The sequence below is a fragment of the Notolabrus celidotus genome, chromosome 6, assembly GCF_009762535.1.
Source record: "Notolabrus celidotus isolate fNotCel1 chromosome 6, fNotCel1.pri, whole genome shotgun sequence".
Taxonomy (NCBI): domain Eukaryota; kingdom Metazoa; phylum Chordata; class Actinopteri; order Labriformes; family Labridae; genus Notolabrus; species Notolabrus celidotus.
Window position 1 is genome coordinate 29,202,673 of NC_048277.1, and position 14,128 is coordinate 29,216,800.

The following is a 14,128-nucleotide window of genomic DNA, read 5'->3' on the forward strand; positions in this document are numbered from 1 at the left end:
CAGAATTACTCCGATCTGCAGACATACAGCAGTCTATACAGAGTTAATACATCACATATGACCTTTTCAATCCACCACAGAAAAAAAACGGGTGAAAATTTTCTAGAAAGTAAAATAATCTTTTGTCTGTGTGAGTTACTCGATTCAACTATAACACAAAAAGCGTGTTTGGTATTTGTCTCTTGTGCTCTGTAACTGAAGGTCGAGCTGTTTTACTTTTTACACCAACATACTTTAAATAAATAAATTAAAAAGACTACAAAACATTTTGGGGTAAGGTTGATTATTTAAATTGAACAAGTGCAATATAGAGGATTTTGTGCACCATTTTATACACTTGTCTAAAAGTAAGAGCATTTCATTATAAGCAATAACTGCATGTTTTGAATTGTAGTTTGAAATACATAAATTTTTTTTTTCCTTTTTTTTTGTAAGTTTATGACGTCCTATGAAACGAAAAAAAAATATATATATAATTACGCTGTTAATCTAATCGTGCTGTTTCAATCAAACGTGAAAAATCATTAAATAACGCCATTTATTTCTAAAAATATCCAAAACAATAAAACGAACACTAACTGTGTGTGATCAAGAGAGCAAGTTGAGCAAGCACACACATGTTAAGTCTTACACACACACACACACTCTCACACACACCCTCTCTCTCTCTCTAACACACACACACACACACACACACATCTTTTCTGTGTTTAAGGCTTATTTCTGTATTCTTCATACTAAAAGCATTCGTAAAAAACATCCAAAGTTGTCTCATTACATACATTAATTTAGATTGGTGTTCTCTGGTAATTCACCCTCAATGCTGTCCACTTTTTCAGACTCGTTTTTTTTTTTAATTAGTTTTTTTGAAACTTTTTCTTTGAACTTTTAAACGTTTTTCCAAAAGTTTCATATTTCAAGAAAAAATGTGACGGCACAATAATCAGTTTTTCTATATTTATTTTCTTAATATACTACATATTATAGTGACACTGAAATAAACCTTCATCATAAAGAATCTTAGCTTTTCAAAATAGAGATAAATCTGATATGGAAAACAAAATGGAAGGACTTTTACTGTAACTGATCATTTTGCACAATTACAATGAAACACACTTGTGCTTTTATTCTGAAAAACGTATTACCACAGCTTTTGTTTGGGCGTTATTTAAGTTTACCTATGTGCACTAAAAAGTTCTGAGGTGTGCTTAGCTGGAGATTTTTTTCCCATCTGTGTATTGTTGAAAGTATGTTTCTAATTTAAAAAAAACTACAATGCATTGTGATTAAAATGTGCAAGTTTCTTGTTCAAGTTCAAGTCCAGAGTCAAGTTTTAACAGGAGAACCTCAAGTTCAAGTTTGGCCTGCAGTTTCAGTTTGTTCTGCTTCTGCAGTGAATTCATGAAACACTAGTCTGTGCATGAATAAACACCGCATTTAAATACAAATTACATAAAATATACCAATTACATGGACTGACAAACAATTTACCAAATGTGCACTTTCAACCGTTCTTAAGCTTTAGCAGAATTTACATTTTAAATACACCATTTCATGAGAACACACACACACACACACACACACACACACACACACACACACACACACACACACACACACACACACACACACACACTAAAGAGGCATAAACAGACACACATTTAAAAATATGTACACTATTCTCCAAAAGTGGCAACAATAGATATAATGCACAACAAATGATTATGTTTTATGTTCCAACGAGTTTATTCCACATGTTTTGCATTTGTGTGTGTGTGTGTGGATGTGTGTGTGTGTGTGTGTGTGTGTGTGTGTGTGTGTGTGTGTGTGTGTGTGTGTGTGTGTGTGTGTGTGTGTGTGTGTGTTCGCCCTCTAACTGTCTTTTTTCAGCATTAGCTGTTTAGCTCCAGTAAAGCTAAAGTTTGTGTGAGCACACAGGCCCCGGCTCACTGTGGGCTGAATGGGCTCTCTGGTTTGGTCAGGTACACTTTATCACAGAGAGAAAACAGTGCACACCCTCAGCACCCGGCCATCTGCTTCTCTACATGCAACCCTCCCCTGGACTCCTGCCACCCACTGCCAACGAGGCCTGAGGGGTGGAGCAGTTTGAGGCTGTGCCAGCCAAAAACCATGTGTCCACTGCTGGTTAGGCACAGCTTATATTCAAATGAATGAACATAATCACCTGTATGTGGAAAAGATCACTGTGGGGCCTGAACCACCTGGTGGTATAAGAGTTGGCTCTGTCTGGAAAAAAATAGTCCCTTTCTGGTTTCAAGTCTTATGAGTGGATATTAAAAAGCATGAACATAAAAAGGTTCAGATATTTAAGTGCTTTCAGAATAATCTTCAAATATTCAGTTAAAAATAAAGTTATCTGAGAGCAGAGTCTAACAGGCAACACACTCATTATAAATAGTAATTTACCACATTTATATCAAGATCACTGATGCAACCTTAATTATTTCAGATAATTAACATTTATCTGCATTTTTTGTTCACACAGAAAGTTTACATCTATCGTGTGAAGAATTTAGCATAATAACCGTACTGTTTGTGCAAATTAAAGTTTATTCTTTCCCTAAATAATAACTTTTCATGAGCACTGATTTTATTTAAAGAGGATGGAGTCTTCTTTGAATATACTTACATTTACTATGTAAAACATAGGTCATGTGAATCCCTGTGTTCTAGGAAAAATCTGCACAAATCTATGAAGCGATGAGATCAACATAAATACAAACTGTATGTAGGCAAATACCTTTCATAGACACGCCGATGGAGAGTTTTGCGTTTCTTTTCGGTTACGTCTTTTAAAAAGAATAATAGCTTTGTGAAAATAACCAACAAAACTTTCAATTTAAAGAAATGCGATGTATTTCGACAGAAGTTCTGTCCTCAGGAAATGCTTTCGCAAACATTAAATGGATAAAAACAGCCAGTGCACCACGTACTCTTCTTCATACAGCACACAGTAAGCCTGGACCACATCACTCATATGAAATACCTCCACAAATCGAGGCCTTCCACTCATCCTCTGATTACCACCAAGCAGGATTATCCACACTGCAATCAAACTGCTATTAATAACTTTTGCATTACTAAATTACAAACCGTTTTTTAAGGACGGCTGAGAAAAGTTACAGCAGAGCTGAAAGTTAAATAAATCGCTTCATCGCCCCTCTCTGTGCTGTGTTCCTGAACCATATGCGCATGTACACTTTTATATTCAGATGTATAAATGCGCAGGCAAAGTACAAAAAAAAAAAACTTTAGGTGAGGATTCATGAGAATCAAATGTTTAATCGTACGTGGTTGGAAAGCCGAAAAAAATCAGCCGCACGGTTAAACTTCAGTCCAAACCATCACGTACAAACATATAATAACAGATTTACTCACCAAAGTCTGCATCAAGATGATTCATGTTCAGCCGGGACCCGAAATTCACCATCGCTTCCTGCCTGGATCCACATCTCTGTTAAGTAGAGGAGGAAGCCACAAGCCTCTGTTCTGAGTTTCAAGTAGGACTCAGTGATTTCTCTCCACAGCTGCAGCTCGGCCTCAGTCCCGGCTCCAGCTTCAGTCCCAGCCTCAATCTCAGCTCCAGACTCTCTCTCTCTCTCTCTCTCTACCCCTCTCTCTCTCTCTCTCTCTCTCTCTCTCTCTCTCTCTCTCTCTGAGCTCCGAGCTGCACGGCTCGCCTGCCACCGGCTGCGTCCAGGTCTGCTGAGGCCTGAAACAATGGGAGGCCATGAGGCTGTCTGCAGAGCTCCAGCTCAGCCAGTCAGCTAGTTAACAAGTCTCTCAATGAGGAATGTTAGCAAACAGACAAATAGCATGTCTGTTGCATGCAAATAGCACAACCAGTCCAGTCACAGCTTCAGCCGGGCACATGAATAATTCAGAAGTCTATATGCTGCTCTCACACGTTACTCCAACACTCTTAGAGAATGAAATGCCTTCACTAGAATAAGCGTGGTAAAGTCTCCAAACCTCAGCCTCAACAGCCCGAGTCTCAAATATTAGCTTTTATACTTCATATGAAATTATCGGACAAAGTAGCCGTGTAGAGAAACAACGTGCAACAATACTGCGGACAGAGTCCAAACTGTTTGAAATATCACAAATGACTCATTTTTGTCCTCTTATTGCCTTTTAATGTCTTTTGTTTGCAGTTGGCACCTGTCCCAGAAAGAGCTCCGGATCAGCACACTACTCGCTCCCCTGTTAGTAGAGCCTGTCGGCGTGAAAGAGAGAGAACAAGAGAGCGAGAGACCCAGAGAGAGAGAGAGAGAGAGAGAGGACATGGAGAGGAAATACAAGGAGAGACAGGGAGTAAAGACGAAGGAGGTGCCGTACTTCACGCCAGTTGCTGGCGCTGAAGGAGGACATGTCTTAAAAACACAGATGTTTCAAAAGCATAGACACTGGACACATTCTCTCGCTTGTCATCCGTAGTGGTCATCCGGACCACGAGCCCACCACAAGCAGGTTTCCCCAGCAGAAATGGCGCCCCGGCGCTCCAGGTGGAACAAGGCCCATCACATGGCGAAACACCACTTTAACCAATTTCCATCCAAAAAAAACAGAGAGAAACAAAATAAATACCGCTTCAACCCATCAGCAGAGGAAAATCAAAAGACGCTGCACATTTTTAAAAAACAAAATAAAGAAGGATGAGAGAGCGAGCGGCAAAATCCAAAGTGATGCAAAAATGTATGCGCCAAAAGTGAGAAAAGGCCCCTAAAAGCAACTTGTTGCCAGGTTTTGCAGAGCTGCTGTGCAGCTAGTTGGAGGCAGAGGGTTAAAATCCAGCTAGTAGTGAGTGAAAAAAAAGCTCCGTCTATGGAAGGGCGGGCTGTGGGGAGGCCCTGACTGTAGAAATAGCAGCAGACTTTTTTTCTTTTTTTTTTCCCCTCGCAGAGCTTAAGTCTCCCCCTTGCGTGTGGCTGGAGCAGAAAGAGGGGAGCAAGCGAAACAGGGAGAGAAAAAGAAGTGAGAGAGAGAGAGAGAGTGAGTGAGAGAGAGGGGAAGAGAGGAGGAGACAGCGAGCACACAGTGAAGGGGAGAAATGCTCCGCTGATGATGAAATAGGAGGTGCGGCGGAGCGCGCGAACCAGTCACTTTTTCATCACATGTCCAACACGGCAAGGAACTGTATTTGCACTGGAGACTGAGAGAGGGGGGAGGAGGGAGGGAGGGAGGGAGGGAGGACGGGAGGGAGCACAAGATGGGTGGGAGACAGAGACAGAGAAGGGAAGAGAGAGAGAGATAGAGAGAGAGGGAGAGAGAGAGGGAGAGAGTGGGAGGGTGGAAAGCACTAACTGTGGGAGGGGTGGAGGAGGACACAGAAATCCACTCCTCGGGTAGTGCGCAGACGCAGTGCACACACTCACACGCCATACTGGGATACACTCTCCACTACCTCAGCTACTATATCAACTAGTGCAAAGAAAAGTGAGGAGAAAGAGACTTCAGAGTCATTCAGAGTGGACTTCCCTGCTGAAGGATCCTTGAAATATGCAACACCTCTGAGAGCAGGTTGAATTATTAACCTCGTCTCTTACCGTAGCCGGGCTCTTGTCGCTGCAACAGTCTTGGGAGCACGCTCTGAAAGGAACACACACTCTCCGAGTGCATTAACTCTTTAGCATGCCACAGTGACTAGCATGAATGCACAGCATGGACGGGTTGCAGACACACACTGAAACACACACAAACTCGTACACACAGGAAAAAGATAAGCGTCCTCTGTTTATTTCAGTAACATGTGGCAGAGAACGCACAGTTGGGACCCTCCTCGCCCCGGCTCTGTCACAAAGCGAGCTGAACGCTGCAGCTGAAACCTCGCAGCTATTTTGGCACCAAGTCAAAAGGCTGATAAGCATTTTTGGGTGAGACTTTGCTGCTTTTTCCTCGAGGAAAAACAGCTGCCACTGCCGGGTAGAGCACAATCAGAGAGAATTTGGAGAAAAACCCACAACTAGCAGATCCATCCTGCCTCAGACTGAGCCCAGAGTTAACCAGAACGGCTGTTTCCACCATCTTAGATTGTATTGATTATTCTTTGCTTTAACGTCTGTCTCCCTCACACACACGCTACCTCTCTTTCTCTCCCTTTCTGTCCCTCCCTCCCCTCTTTCTGCCTCTATTCTGCCACCTTCTCCACTCGCCGATCAGCATTTGGCTTTTCCATTTGTGGCAGATTACTGTAACGCTATTGTACAACAACTTCCTGCCTCTTTTGGCTCTGGTTCTTTTAAAAACTGCAAAGGCAGAGCATCGTGACTTCAACTTTTTCCTTCCTCGGCCTTGAACTGAAGGAGCTCTATAAGGAAAGAAAAGGAGGAAGGGGATATGTAAAGTGTGTTTTCAGTAACTGAGGAACTATTTGAATGCATTTCTGCTTTATAAAGCTTTAAGAGGGGACTACATGCCTAGCAGAGACAATGAGAGAAAAAAAGGTGGGGGTCAAACTTTTCTTACTTTTACTCTGTGAAAACTTTCTGTTGCTTTTGGAAGGGAACTGCGTTTTAGTGTCTAACATGGCTGCTGCTGCTGCTGCTTCAGGCTGCACAGTTTGTGAGGGCTGCTTTCATTGCACGGCCACCACCCTGCTACTCGCCGGCTCTCTTCTTTCTCACTCCAGTAGCACACAGCCTGGTTTCTCCTCGAAAACTATTCTCCCCTCTGCACTTCTTTTTGCTCCACAGGTTTCATTAAAAACACAGGTGGCAGTCGATGTGCAGGGGGAAAAAAAAACGAGCATTATTTATATAACCAACTCAGTGCGGAAAAAAAAAAAAGCTTCACTGTAATTTATTTTTTCCCGGTTCTCCTTCTCTAAACGAGATGGGAGCCCGGTTCAGGCGTCTATTGGCAGCAGCTATAGAATCCTATTAGAAGGAGAGCAGCTGCACGTCACATCTCGCCATGCGTTCTAACCAATTGAGAAACTCATGACTTCATTATGGTGTGGATGTATAAAGCTGAGGTGTGTGTATGTCAGGAGATCGTATTTGGGGATGGTGTGGATTAGAAAGTCGGATTTATTGGAGGTGAAATCACTCACAGTGTCTGTTTTAAAGGAGCAGACTGTGTGTTTTTATGCTTAGTGAGCAAACTTTTCTGTGTTTGGTAAAAAGTTCAACCGAGGTTAAAGTTTCGGTCTTGGGTTACGTGCCAGCTTCACCACTGAGCTCCTCAGCTTCATGACTCTGTTTCGCCTCCTCTGAATTTGTAATCACTTTTTTTTTTAACTTTGTAAATAACAACACTTTAGTGTCTAATACAGCCGAGTTAAATGATTAAAACGCAGTTTGTAATGAAATGCATTGTTAAAGCTGCACACCTTTCTTTTTCCTTCTACTTTTTAACACACATTGTTGTATTTATTTAAATTAAATCATCAAATAAAATAAGTTTGACAACATTAACTCTAAACTGTGACTGGTCTCCGTCGCACACTGCTGGAGAAAATGATCACATGTAAAAAAAGGAGAGGTGTTTTTCATCTGCAGACTGTGAGTGCAGCATCTGTGTGATACTGAACCGGTTAATCAGGCCTATTGATAATACGATGTGAAACAAAATGGCAGACAGCGCCATGTTATGGACTCACGTCAACATTATATGACTCGCTTTTTTTGGAGATAAAAGTTTTGGATTTTATTCCACAATTTGTTTTTGCTGATTTTTGGTAAACCCCTTTAATTTGTAGTCCTGTATCTTATTAAATGCACACCACTGCACTATCATATAGTTGAAGATTTGTGCTCAAAAATTGTTAAAAGTTGTAAATTAAATGAAGAGGAAATTGTTGCATGTGTTAATATCCAAACTTCTGCACTAAAACAAGATTTATCACCCTGAAGGAGTAACGTGTAAATCAGGGCCTTGAATAAGCTCCCAGTGTCTCACTGATTTGTCCGATCACACTACGATTTCTGAGGTCTGCTGCCGTCAGGAGACACACACTGAACACACGTTGAAGTGTCAGTCACAGGCAAACACTCTGCATTAGTGAAAGTTCAGATAAGGGGACTTTACAAGGACACATTATGCATACACTGCGTTTCTCTGCTTTTTCTCTCTTTGACCACAGGAAACAGTGAGGAGGGCTGCAGGGATATAAAGTTGCATTGGGCAGAGGATCTGCAAAGACAAACAACATTTGCACTTGCATTTGCAAACATCAAGGAGTTTGTGTTAGGAGGTAGGGAGGGGGGGGGGGGCGATGAGGAGGGGGGGAGAGGTCTGTGCTTGGTCAGCAACCACCACTACATCAACATAGTGGAAATGATATATGGCACATAAAAACATATATATATTCAAATGGACTCATTCAGGGGGATGAAAGGTAACCACAAAGAGTAGGAGGAAAGTTTTATACTCTTCAGGAGCAGGAGCCGACTCTATGAGGTGGTCTTGCTTAAGCCGCGCACGTGTCTAAACAACTTCTCTATTACACCCGAGACCTTTGAGGGCACTCCCCATCGAGCGGGGAACAAAGGCCATGACCCCTGGGTCAAAAGCGTTACACGGTAGGCCAAGCGGGCCCATTGACTGCTCCGCTGCTGTTTGCTTTAAGAAGGTAAAGATTACCAACACATTAACTAACGCCGATTAGGGGGTTATCCCTCGTGGGACTGAGGTCCCAGGGCAGCACATCACGTCTTATTAACACAAGCTGACCTTTGACCTCAGCAGTCACCTCAGGCAGCCGACTGTGACCACCGCTTTCTGCGCTCAGTCTGACACACAGACGGGGAAAGGAAGGGTATCAGAGCAAGGTGCAACACAGCTGGAAGAAATAATGAGTGTAAGAAAAAGCATGAAAATGATGCAGAGTGTCAGAGCAACAGAGTTAAGAGGTAGTTCACCTTTAAAAATAAATAAATGAAGCACTCAGAGCCTCAGAAATTATCTGAGTCCTTTTCCACGGAATGATAATTTCTTAATTAAACACATTTGATTGAAATGAATCGTTTTCTTGGCCTCTGACTTCGTAGCACGTGTTCTGCAGTGGTTCGTGAAATGGGAGCATGTGCAATTAAATTCTCATCACAAAATGGTGGACACAGGACATGCGCAGTGATGCTGTTCGAGATGATCAAATGATGAAGAGCAGGGAAGGGACGATTTCTTCGTTAACTCCTTCTGCCTCACTATTCAATGATCAGTGTTTTCACAGGCAGGGGAGAACAATTCAATGTTGTGCTGAACACACTCCACCACAGACGTCCGGAATAAAGCGAGCCAATAACACCTCATAAATCAGACTCACCATCTTCGCCCGGGATCTGATCACTTGCAATCGTCTCTTCTAAATAATACAAGCAGAATATATTTGAATTTGAATCAGAGGAGAGGTGTGGGATTTTATTCCTGGAGTATTTTCTTTAAGGTCAACTTCATTTTGTACCCGGCAGATAAAAAATCATTACTGTTTTTACAAAAGGTTATTTTTTATTCATGTAAAATAATTGAGATATAGTTGATGAGTTAATGAGTCAAATTAAATTAATTTCAGAAAATCTGTAATAATATTGAATTTGCAATCAGATTAAAACCTGTCTTAGAATTAAAACAGCTTTTTCAGGTAGGCAAAAAAAACCTGTTGAAATCAGATGTGAATGATAAAAGTTAATAAAAGGTTATGATCGAGAAAAATCACGCTAAATGTTAATTTTAGAATTTGATTTAACATTTCAAAATACATCGCAAATTCCTGCTCTTTAAGTTGTGCTTTCTTAGGGTTTGTGTATAATTCCAAAACAAAAACATATATGCGTTTCTTGGTAAACAAATGTTACATTACAGAGAAAATTTGTATGGACTTTTCAAAAAGTTTTACTATTTTGTTTCTATAAAATAAAAATTCCTTGCAGCACACACGTGCACACACACTCCCCTTAAAAAACTTTGCATTGAACAAAGATACATTTTGTTGGGAAACTTAGGAAGTTGATAAGAAATGTGAAATTTATTCTCATTAAGGCGATTATTAACTTTATATTGATTTCTTAAAAGTTAAGAAAAGTTTTAATTCTTAACGCGAGAAATTCCACCAGGAGCAATTTGTACAAATACAATATTTTTTATTTTAAAGGCTAATTTCTGATTAATTAACTAGATCAAATCTGTAATAACTCCAGAAGTCGTCAGACTTTTGTTTAAATCATTACAGCTCAAAATGAAAAATAGAAATATGATAAATCAAGTTTTTTAAAAACTTCTGCATCGTGGAACTCTTTTTAAATCAAAGCACATTTCAAAACTGATGAATGGATATTACATAAATAAACTTTTCAGTTTTGCTACATTTTCTTTTAGTTTTGCTTTACTCAAATTTATTTCAATCAACTTTTCCAGATTTTTTAAACACTACACCTCGTTAAACTGCTTCAATCAAAGGCGCAAAGTATTGATTTCTTAAATGTGCCAAACGCCCTTCGTTAGCTTTTGATCTGCTGCCTTCCTATTTAAAAAATCACAAAAAACAAAAACAGAAGAAAAGAAGAAAAATCATAAGACACACACTTCAAAACGATGATTTTAAAAAACGTACCGGAAAGAAAATTCACTTTCAGCAAGGTCACACACACACACTGCATGGATTCATTTGAAGACAACAGACATGTAAAATACTTTCTTCCAGCAGAAATGAACTCACCTCTCTGTTCCTCATGCAGGATTCTCAAAGAGGACGAGGAGGAAAAGAGCAGAGGAGAGTTTCTCCTGGGATCAGACTGGAAATTATGGACCTATTCGATATCAGAGCTCAGAGTGGACAACCTATCCAAAGAGGGACGCGCCCTAACTGTAACTAACAACTACTTCTGGCAGCCCTTCAACAGCCAAACATATTGTACTGGAGCAGTGCAGCTTTCATATGGCTGCATCGAACCAAAGCAGCTCCGGCACCAAATTCACATCAAACTACAGGAGGAATAATATCATGTTAATAATTATGTACTTTAAGTATATTAATGTGTTTTTTAATGTGAAGCGGATGGAGCTGGAACTTTGATCCTTACTATGTTCACAGGAAACTTTACACACATCAAAGTGATGCAGATAGAAAGAAAACTATGATTTTCACAACTTGGGATGATCCTAAGAGTCACTGCAGCTATTTCTTTATTTATATAATATTATATTATGTTACATAAATAATAAAACAGACTTTTTTCTGTTCCGTATTACTGTAAAAGCAAACTTAGACCCTGATATAAAGAGTTCTCCTCACTGTGTGCTTGTTTTTCATGACAAAAAGGTATACGCAGAAATATGAGTATGAAATGTTGCATGCTGCTGTAATTAAAATGTACAATAATTTTGTGTATATGTTAATTATAGGGCTACTTTAAGAGTTATTTATTTTTATATAATTTTAGACTTCACAAGAGGAATTTCAATGAATAAAAAACGTATATGATTTGAGAGGTAGAGATAGTGTGTACTAACTGTTACGACTGAAGTTCACTGTAAAAATACTCATCTGACGCATTATGTCAAAAAAGTACACGAGCAAATTCTCAAAAGTCAATGATGCATCATAATGAAAAAAGTAAATACTGCTCCTCTGTCCACCTGACCGGCCTGCACCACGCCTCACATACCCAAACTCTCTCTCTTTGCAGTTTTACCCCGAGCCTTTCTTCTTCTTCTTCTTCTTCTTCTTCTTCTTCATTTTGTTTTAGTCTTCCTCCGCACTAAGCCAGGAGTGCGCAGGCCTGGCATTTCAGGGGCCACGTCACATCGCCTGTGTCTGCGCTGCAGGGCTGCAAGGTGTCCAACAGCCGAGCAACACACACCCTACTTCTGCTGCTTCGACAAACACTGTGTGTGTGTGTGTGTGTGTGTGTGTGTGTGTGTGTGTGTGTGTGTGTGTGTGTTTGTGTGTGTGCTGTTTGTTTTAATCTCACATTCTCTTTAGCCTCCTAGCTCTGTTGAGACAGACAGGACATGCAGCTAATATTCATTTCATGAACATACTCTCCTTTCTGATGGTGCGTTTCACCAACATGCAGCGTTTTAACCTCCAGCCTGAGATCACCTCACTCTTCACACTTTTCCTCTCCTCTGAATCACACAGTGGAGTTAGCTCAGTCAAAAAGCACATCGACGCTCATCTGGAAATAAAGATTTGGACCCTTTACACTGTAAAATATGTAATCTGCATTTACAATTAACAAAGATGAAACCCATTTTTATTTTTCTTACACTCACAAACTGTAGTGATGTGCACAATTCTTCCAACAGAAGAATATCTATGCCGGAGAAAAGCCACATTTCATTGGACAGCTGCTTGATCATAAACTTTATTACTCTGTGGGATGTTCCTGCGTATTCGGTGCCTTTTGAAATCCCAACCGAAATGTATTTTTAAAAGACATGCCTAAAATTTCAGAGATAAAAAATGTAGTAGCATCAAAGCACATGGCACAGTTTGTGTCATTATACTATATTTAATAATGTTTTCTCAGTACATGCTCATTCACATTTTTAGATAATGTAGGAATTCAAAGAAATGATCATCAGAGGACTGGAACAACGTACAAGTCCTTTGTTCAGTGAACAGCATTACATCCTGCTTTTTTAACCAAATAACTGGCTGCACTCCTTTCAGTAGTCCAATCACTTCCTGTACGGTGACATGTTGAATTCCTCTGTGTTGTGTTTGCACGAATCGGATGATGCAGAGTCGTGAGTGGATAGCCACGTTGTACAAAAGAGGTCATTCTGCAGAAAACGGTTGATTTCGGATGTGTGTGTTTATGGATGTTTCTGTGTGTGCAGAAGTTTTACAGTGCAGTCTTTTGTCCCTGAAGAATAATCGAGATGTGACGCAAAAAAATCATTTAAATTCTCTTCTGTTTTACAAATGCTAATGTGCAATAAGATGTCTTTTATAATATTAAGACATTTAAGCTGCATTTAATGTGCAGCATATGATAAAAATGATGTTTATTATTATCAATACTGCTGTCATAAGATGCCTCGTTCATTATTACTATCACAGCTACACACAAATAAAGGTGGAGCATACAGATCCCTGGTGCTAAAATTAAACCTTCGAGTCCCTACGTGTGAATTATTTGCACTCTGTAAGGTAAACTGCATAGTAGCTTTTAAGTCTGCCATCATCATCATCGTCATCACCATCAAGGTGTGAACAGCATGCAGGAAGCTGAGATATGACGACCCCTGACCTGTCATACCGGCTCATAGAGACGGAGGGTCAGGCAGAGGACATGGCTGTGGAGGGAGAAGTCGATCTTCTCCGCCACAGGCCCGTGTGCAGCGACAGCAAGATGAGCAGGAGGGCTTTCCAAAATCCACACTCGTTTGGCTGTGAGCAAGGCATCAGGGCCGTGTGTGTTTCAAAGGAAACGCTGAGGAAAGCGTTTTTTCATGGCAGCACCCATGCACTTGACAGTGTGCGTTAGCCCGCCTCTGTGTCTTTGCTGCGTCCCCACCCTGAGTCAATATCCCTCCACACCAATATCTGTCATGTTTAGTGGCCAACATGGCACGCAGCCCATTTGTCTGAGAATTCTGCCTTGTCTCATCTTGATATGGTTCTCACGTGTGCGGTCAATTTTTCGTCATTATCTCTGCACATTAGAAGTACCTCCAGCTCTGCAGAGCGGCGCAGGGCCGAGGGGTTAAAAGGCATGAGGCACCGAAATGAGAGCGAGAGAGAAGCATCAGCTCTCAGGCTGCTGTCAATTGAGCCTGTGCCTCTGTAATGTGAGGGGAGGGAAGAGGGGGGTTGGAGGGTAACCTGGCACAGAACCAACCACTAATGCCCCTTAAATGTCAGAGACTGCAGAAAGGAAGGGAGACAGCAAAAAACGAGAGCACATTCATATTTCAGTATGGCAGATGCTATAATGCGTTGCCGCCTCACACTGAGTGCACACGAGGACACCGGGAGGGAGGAAGAGAGATGCAGACGTGCAAAACGGGAAATGAAAAAGAGCAGAAAAAAGAGTTTGCAGCAGTGATGGAGGCAGCTCCATCTGATGGTTGTCTCTATTCAACAAAGTTCAGAGTGGATCTCTCTCTCTCCCTCTCTCTCTCTCTCTCTCCGCAGACGAAAATCTGGTGGAGGGGGGTC

General features: G+C 41.0%; 1 long non-coding RNA gene across 1 annotated transcript; it reads left to right on the forward strand.

Moving 5' to 3' along the window:
• Positions 1–5,994: 5,994 nt before the first annotated feature.
• On the forward strand, positions 5,995–13,077 carry LOC117813839. The gene is made up of 2 exons (XR_004631471.1): positions 5,995–6,464; positions 10,695–13,077. It is a non-coding gene; the product is annotated as an uncharacterized LOC117813839 (long non-coding RNA).
• The last annotated feature ends 1,051 nt before the right edge of the window (positions 13,078–14,128 follow it).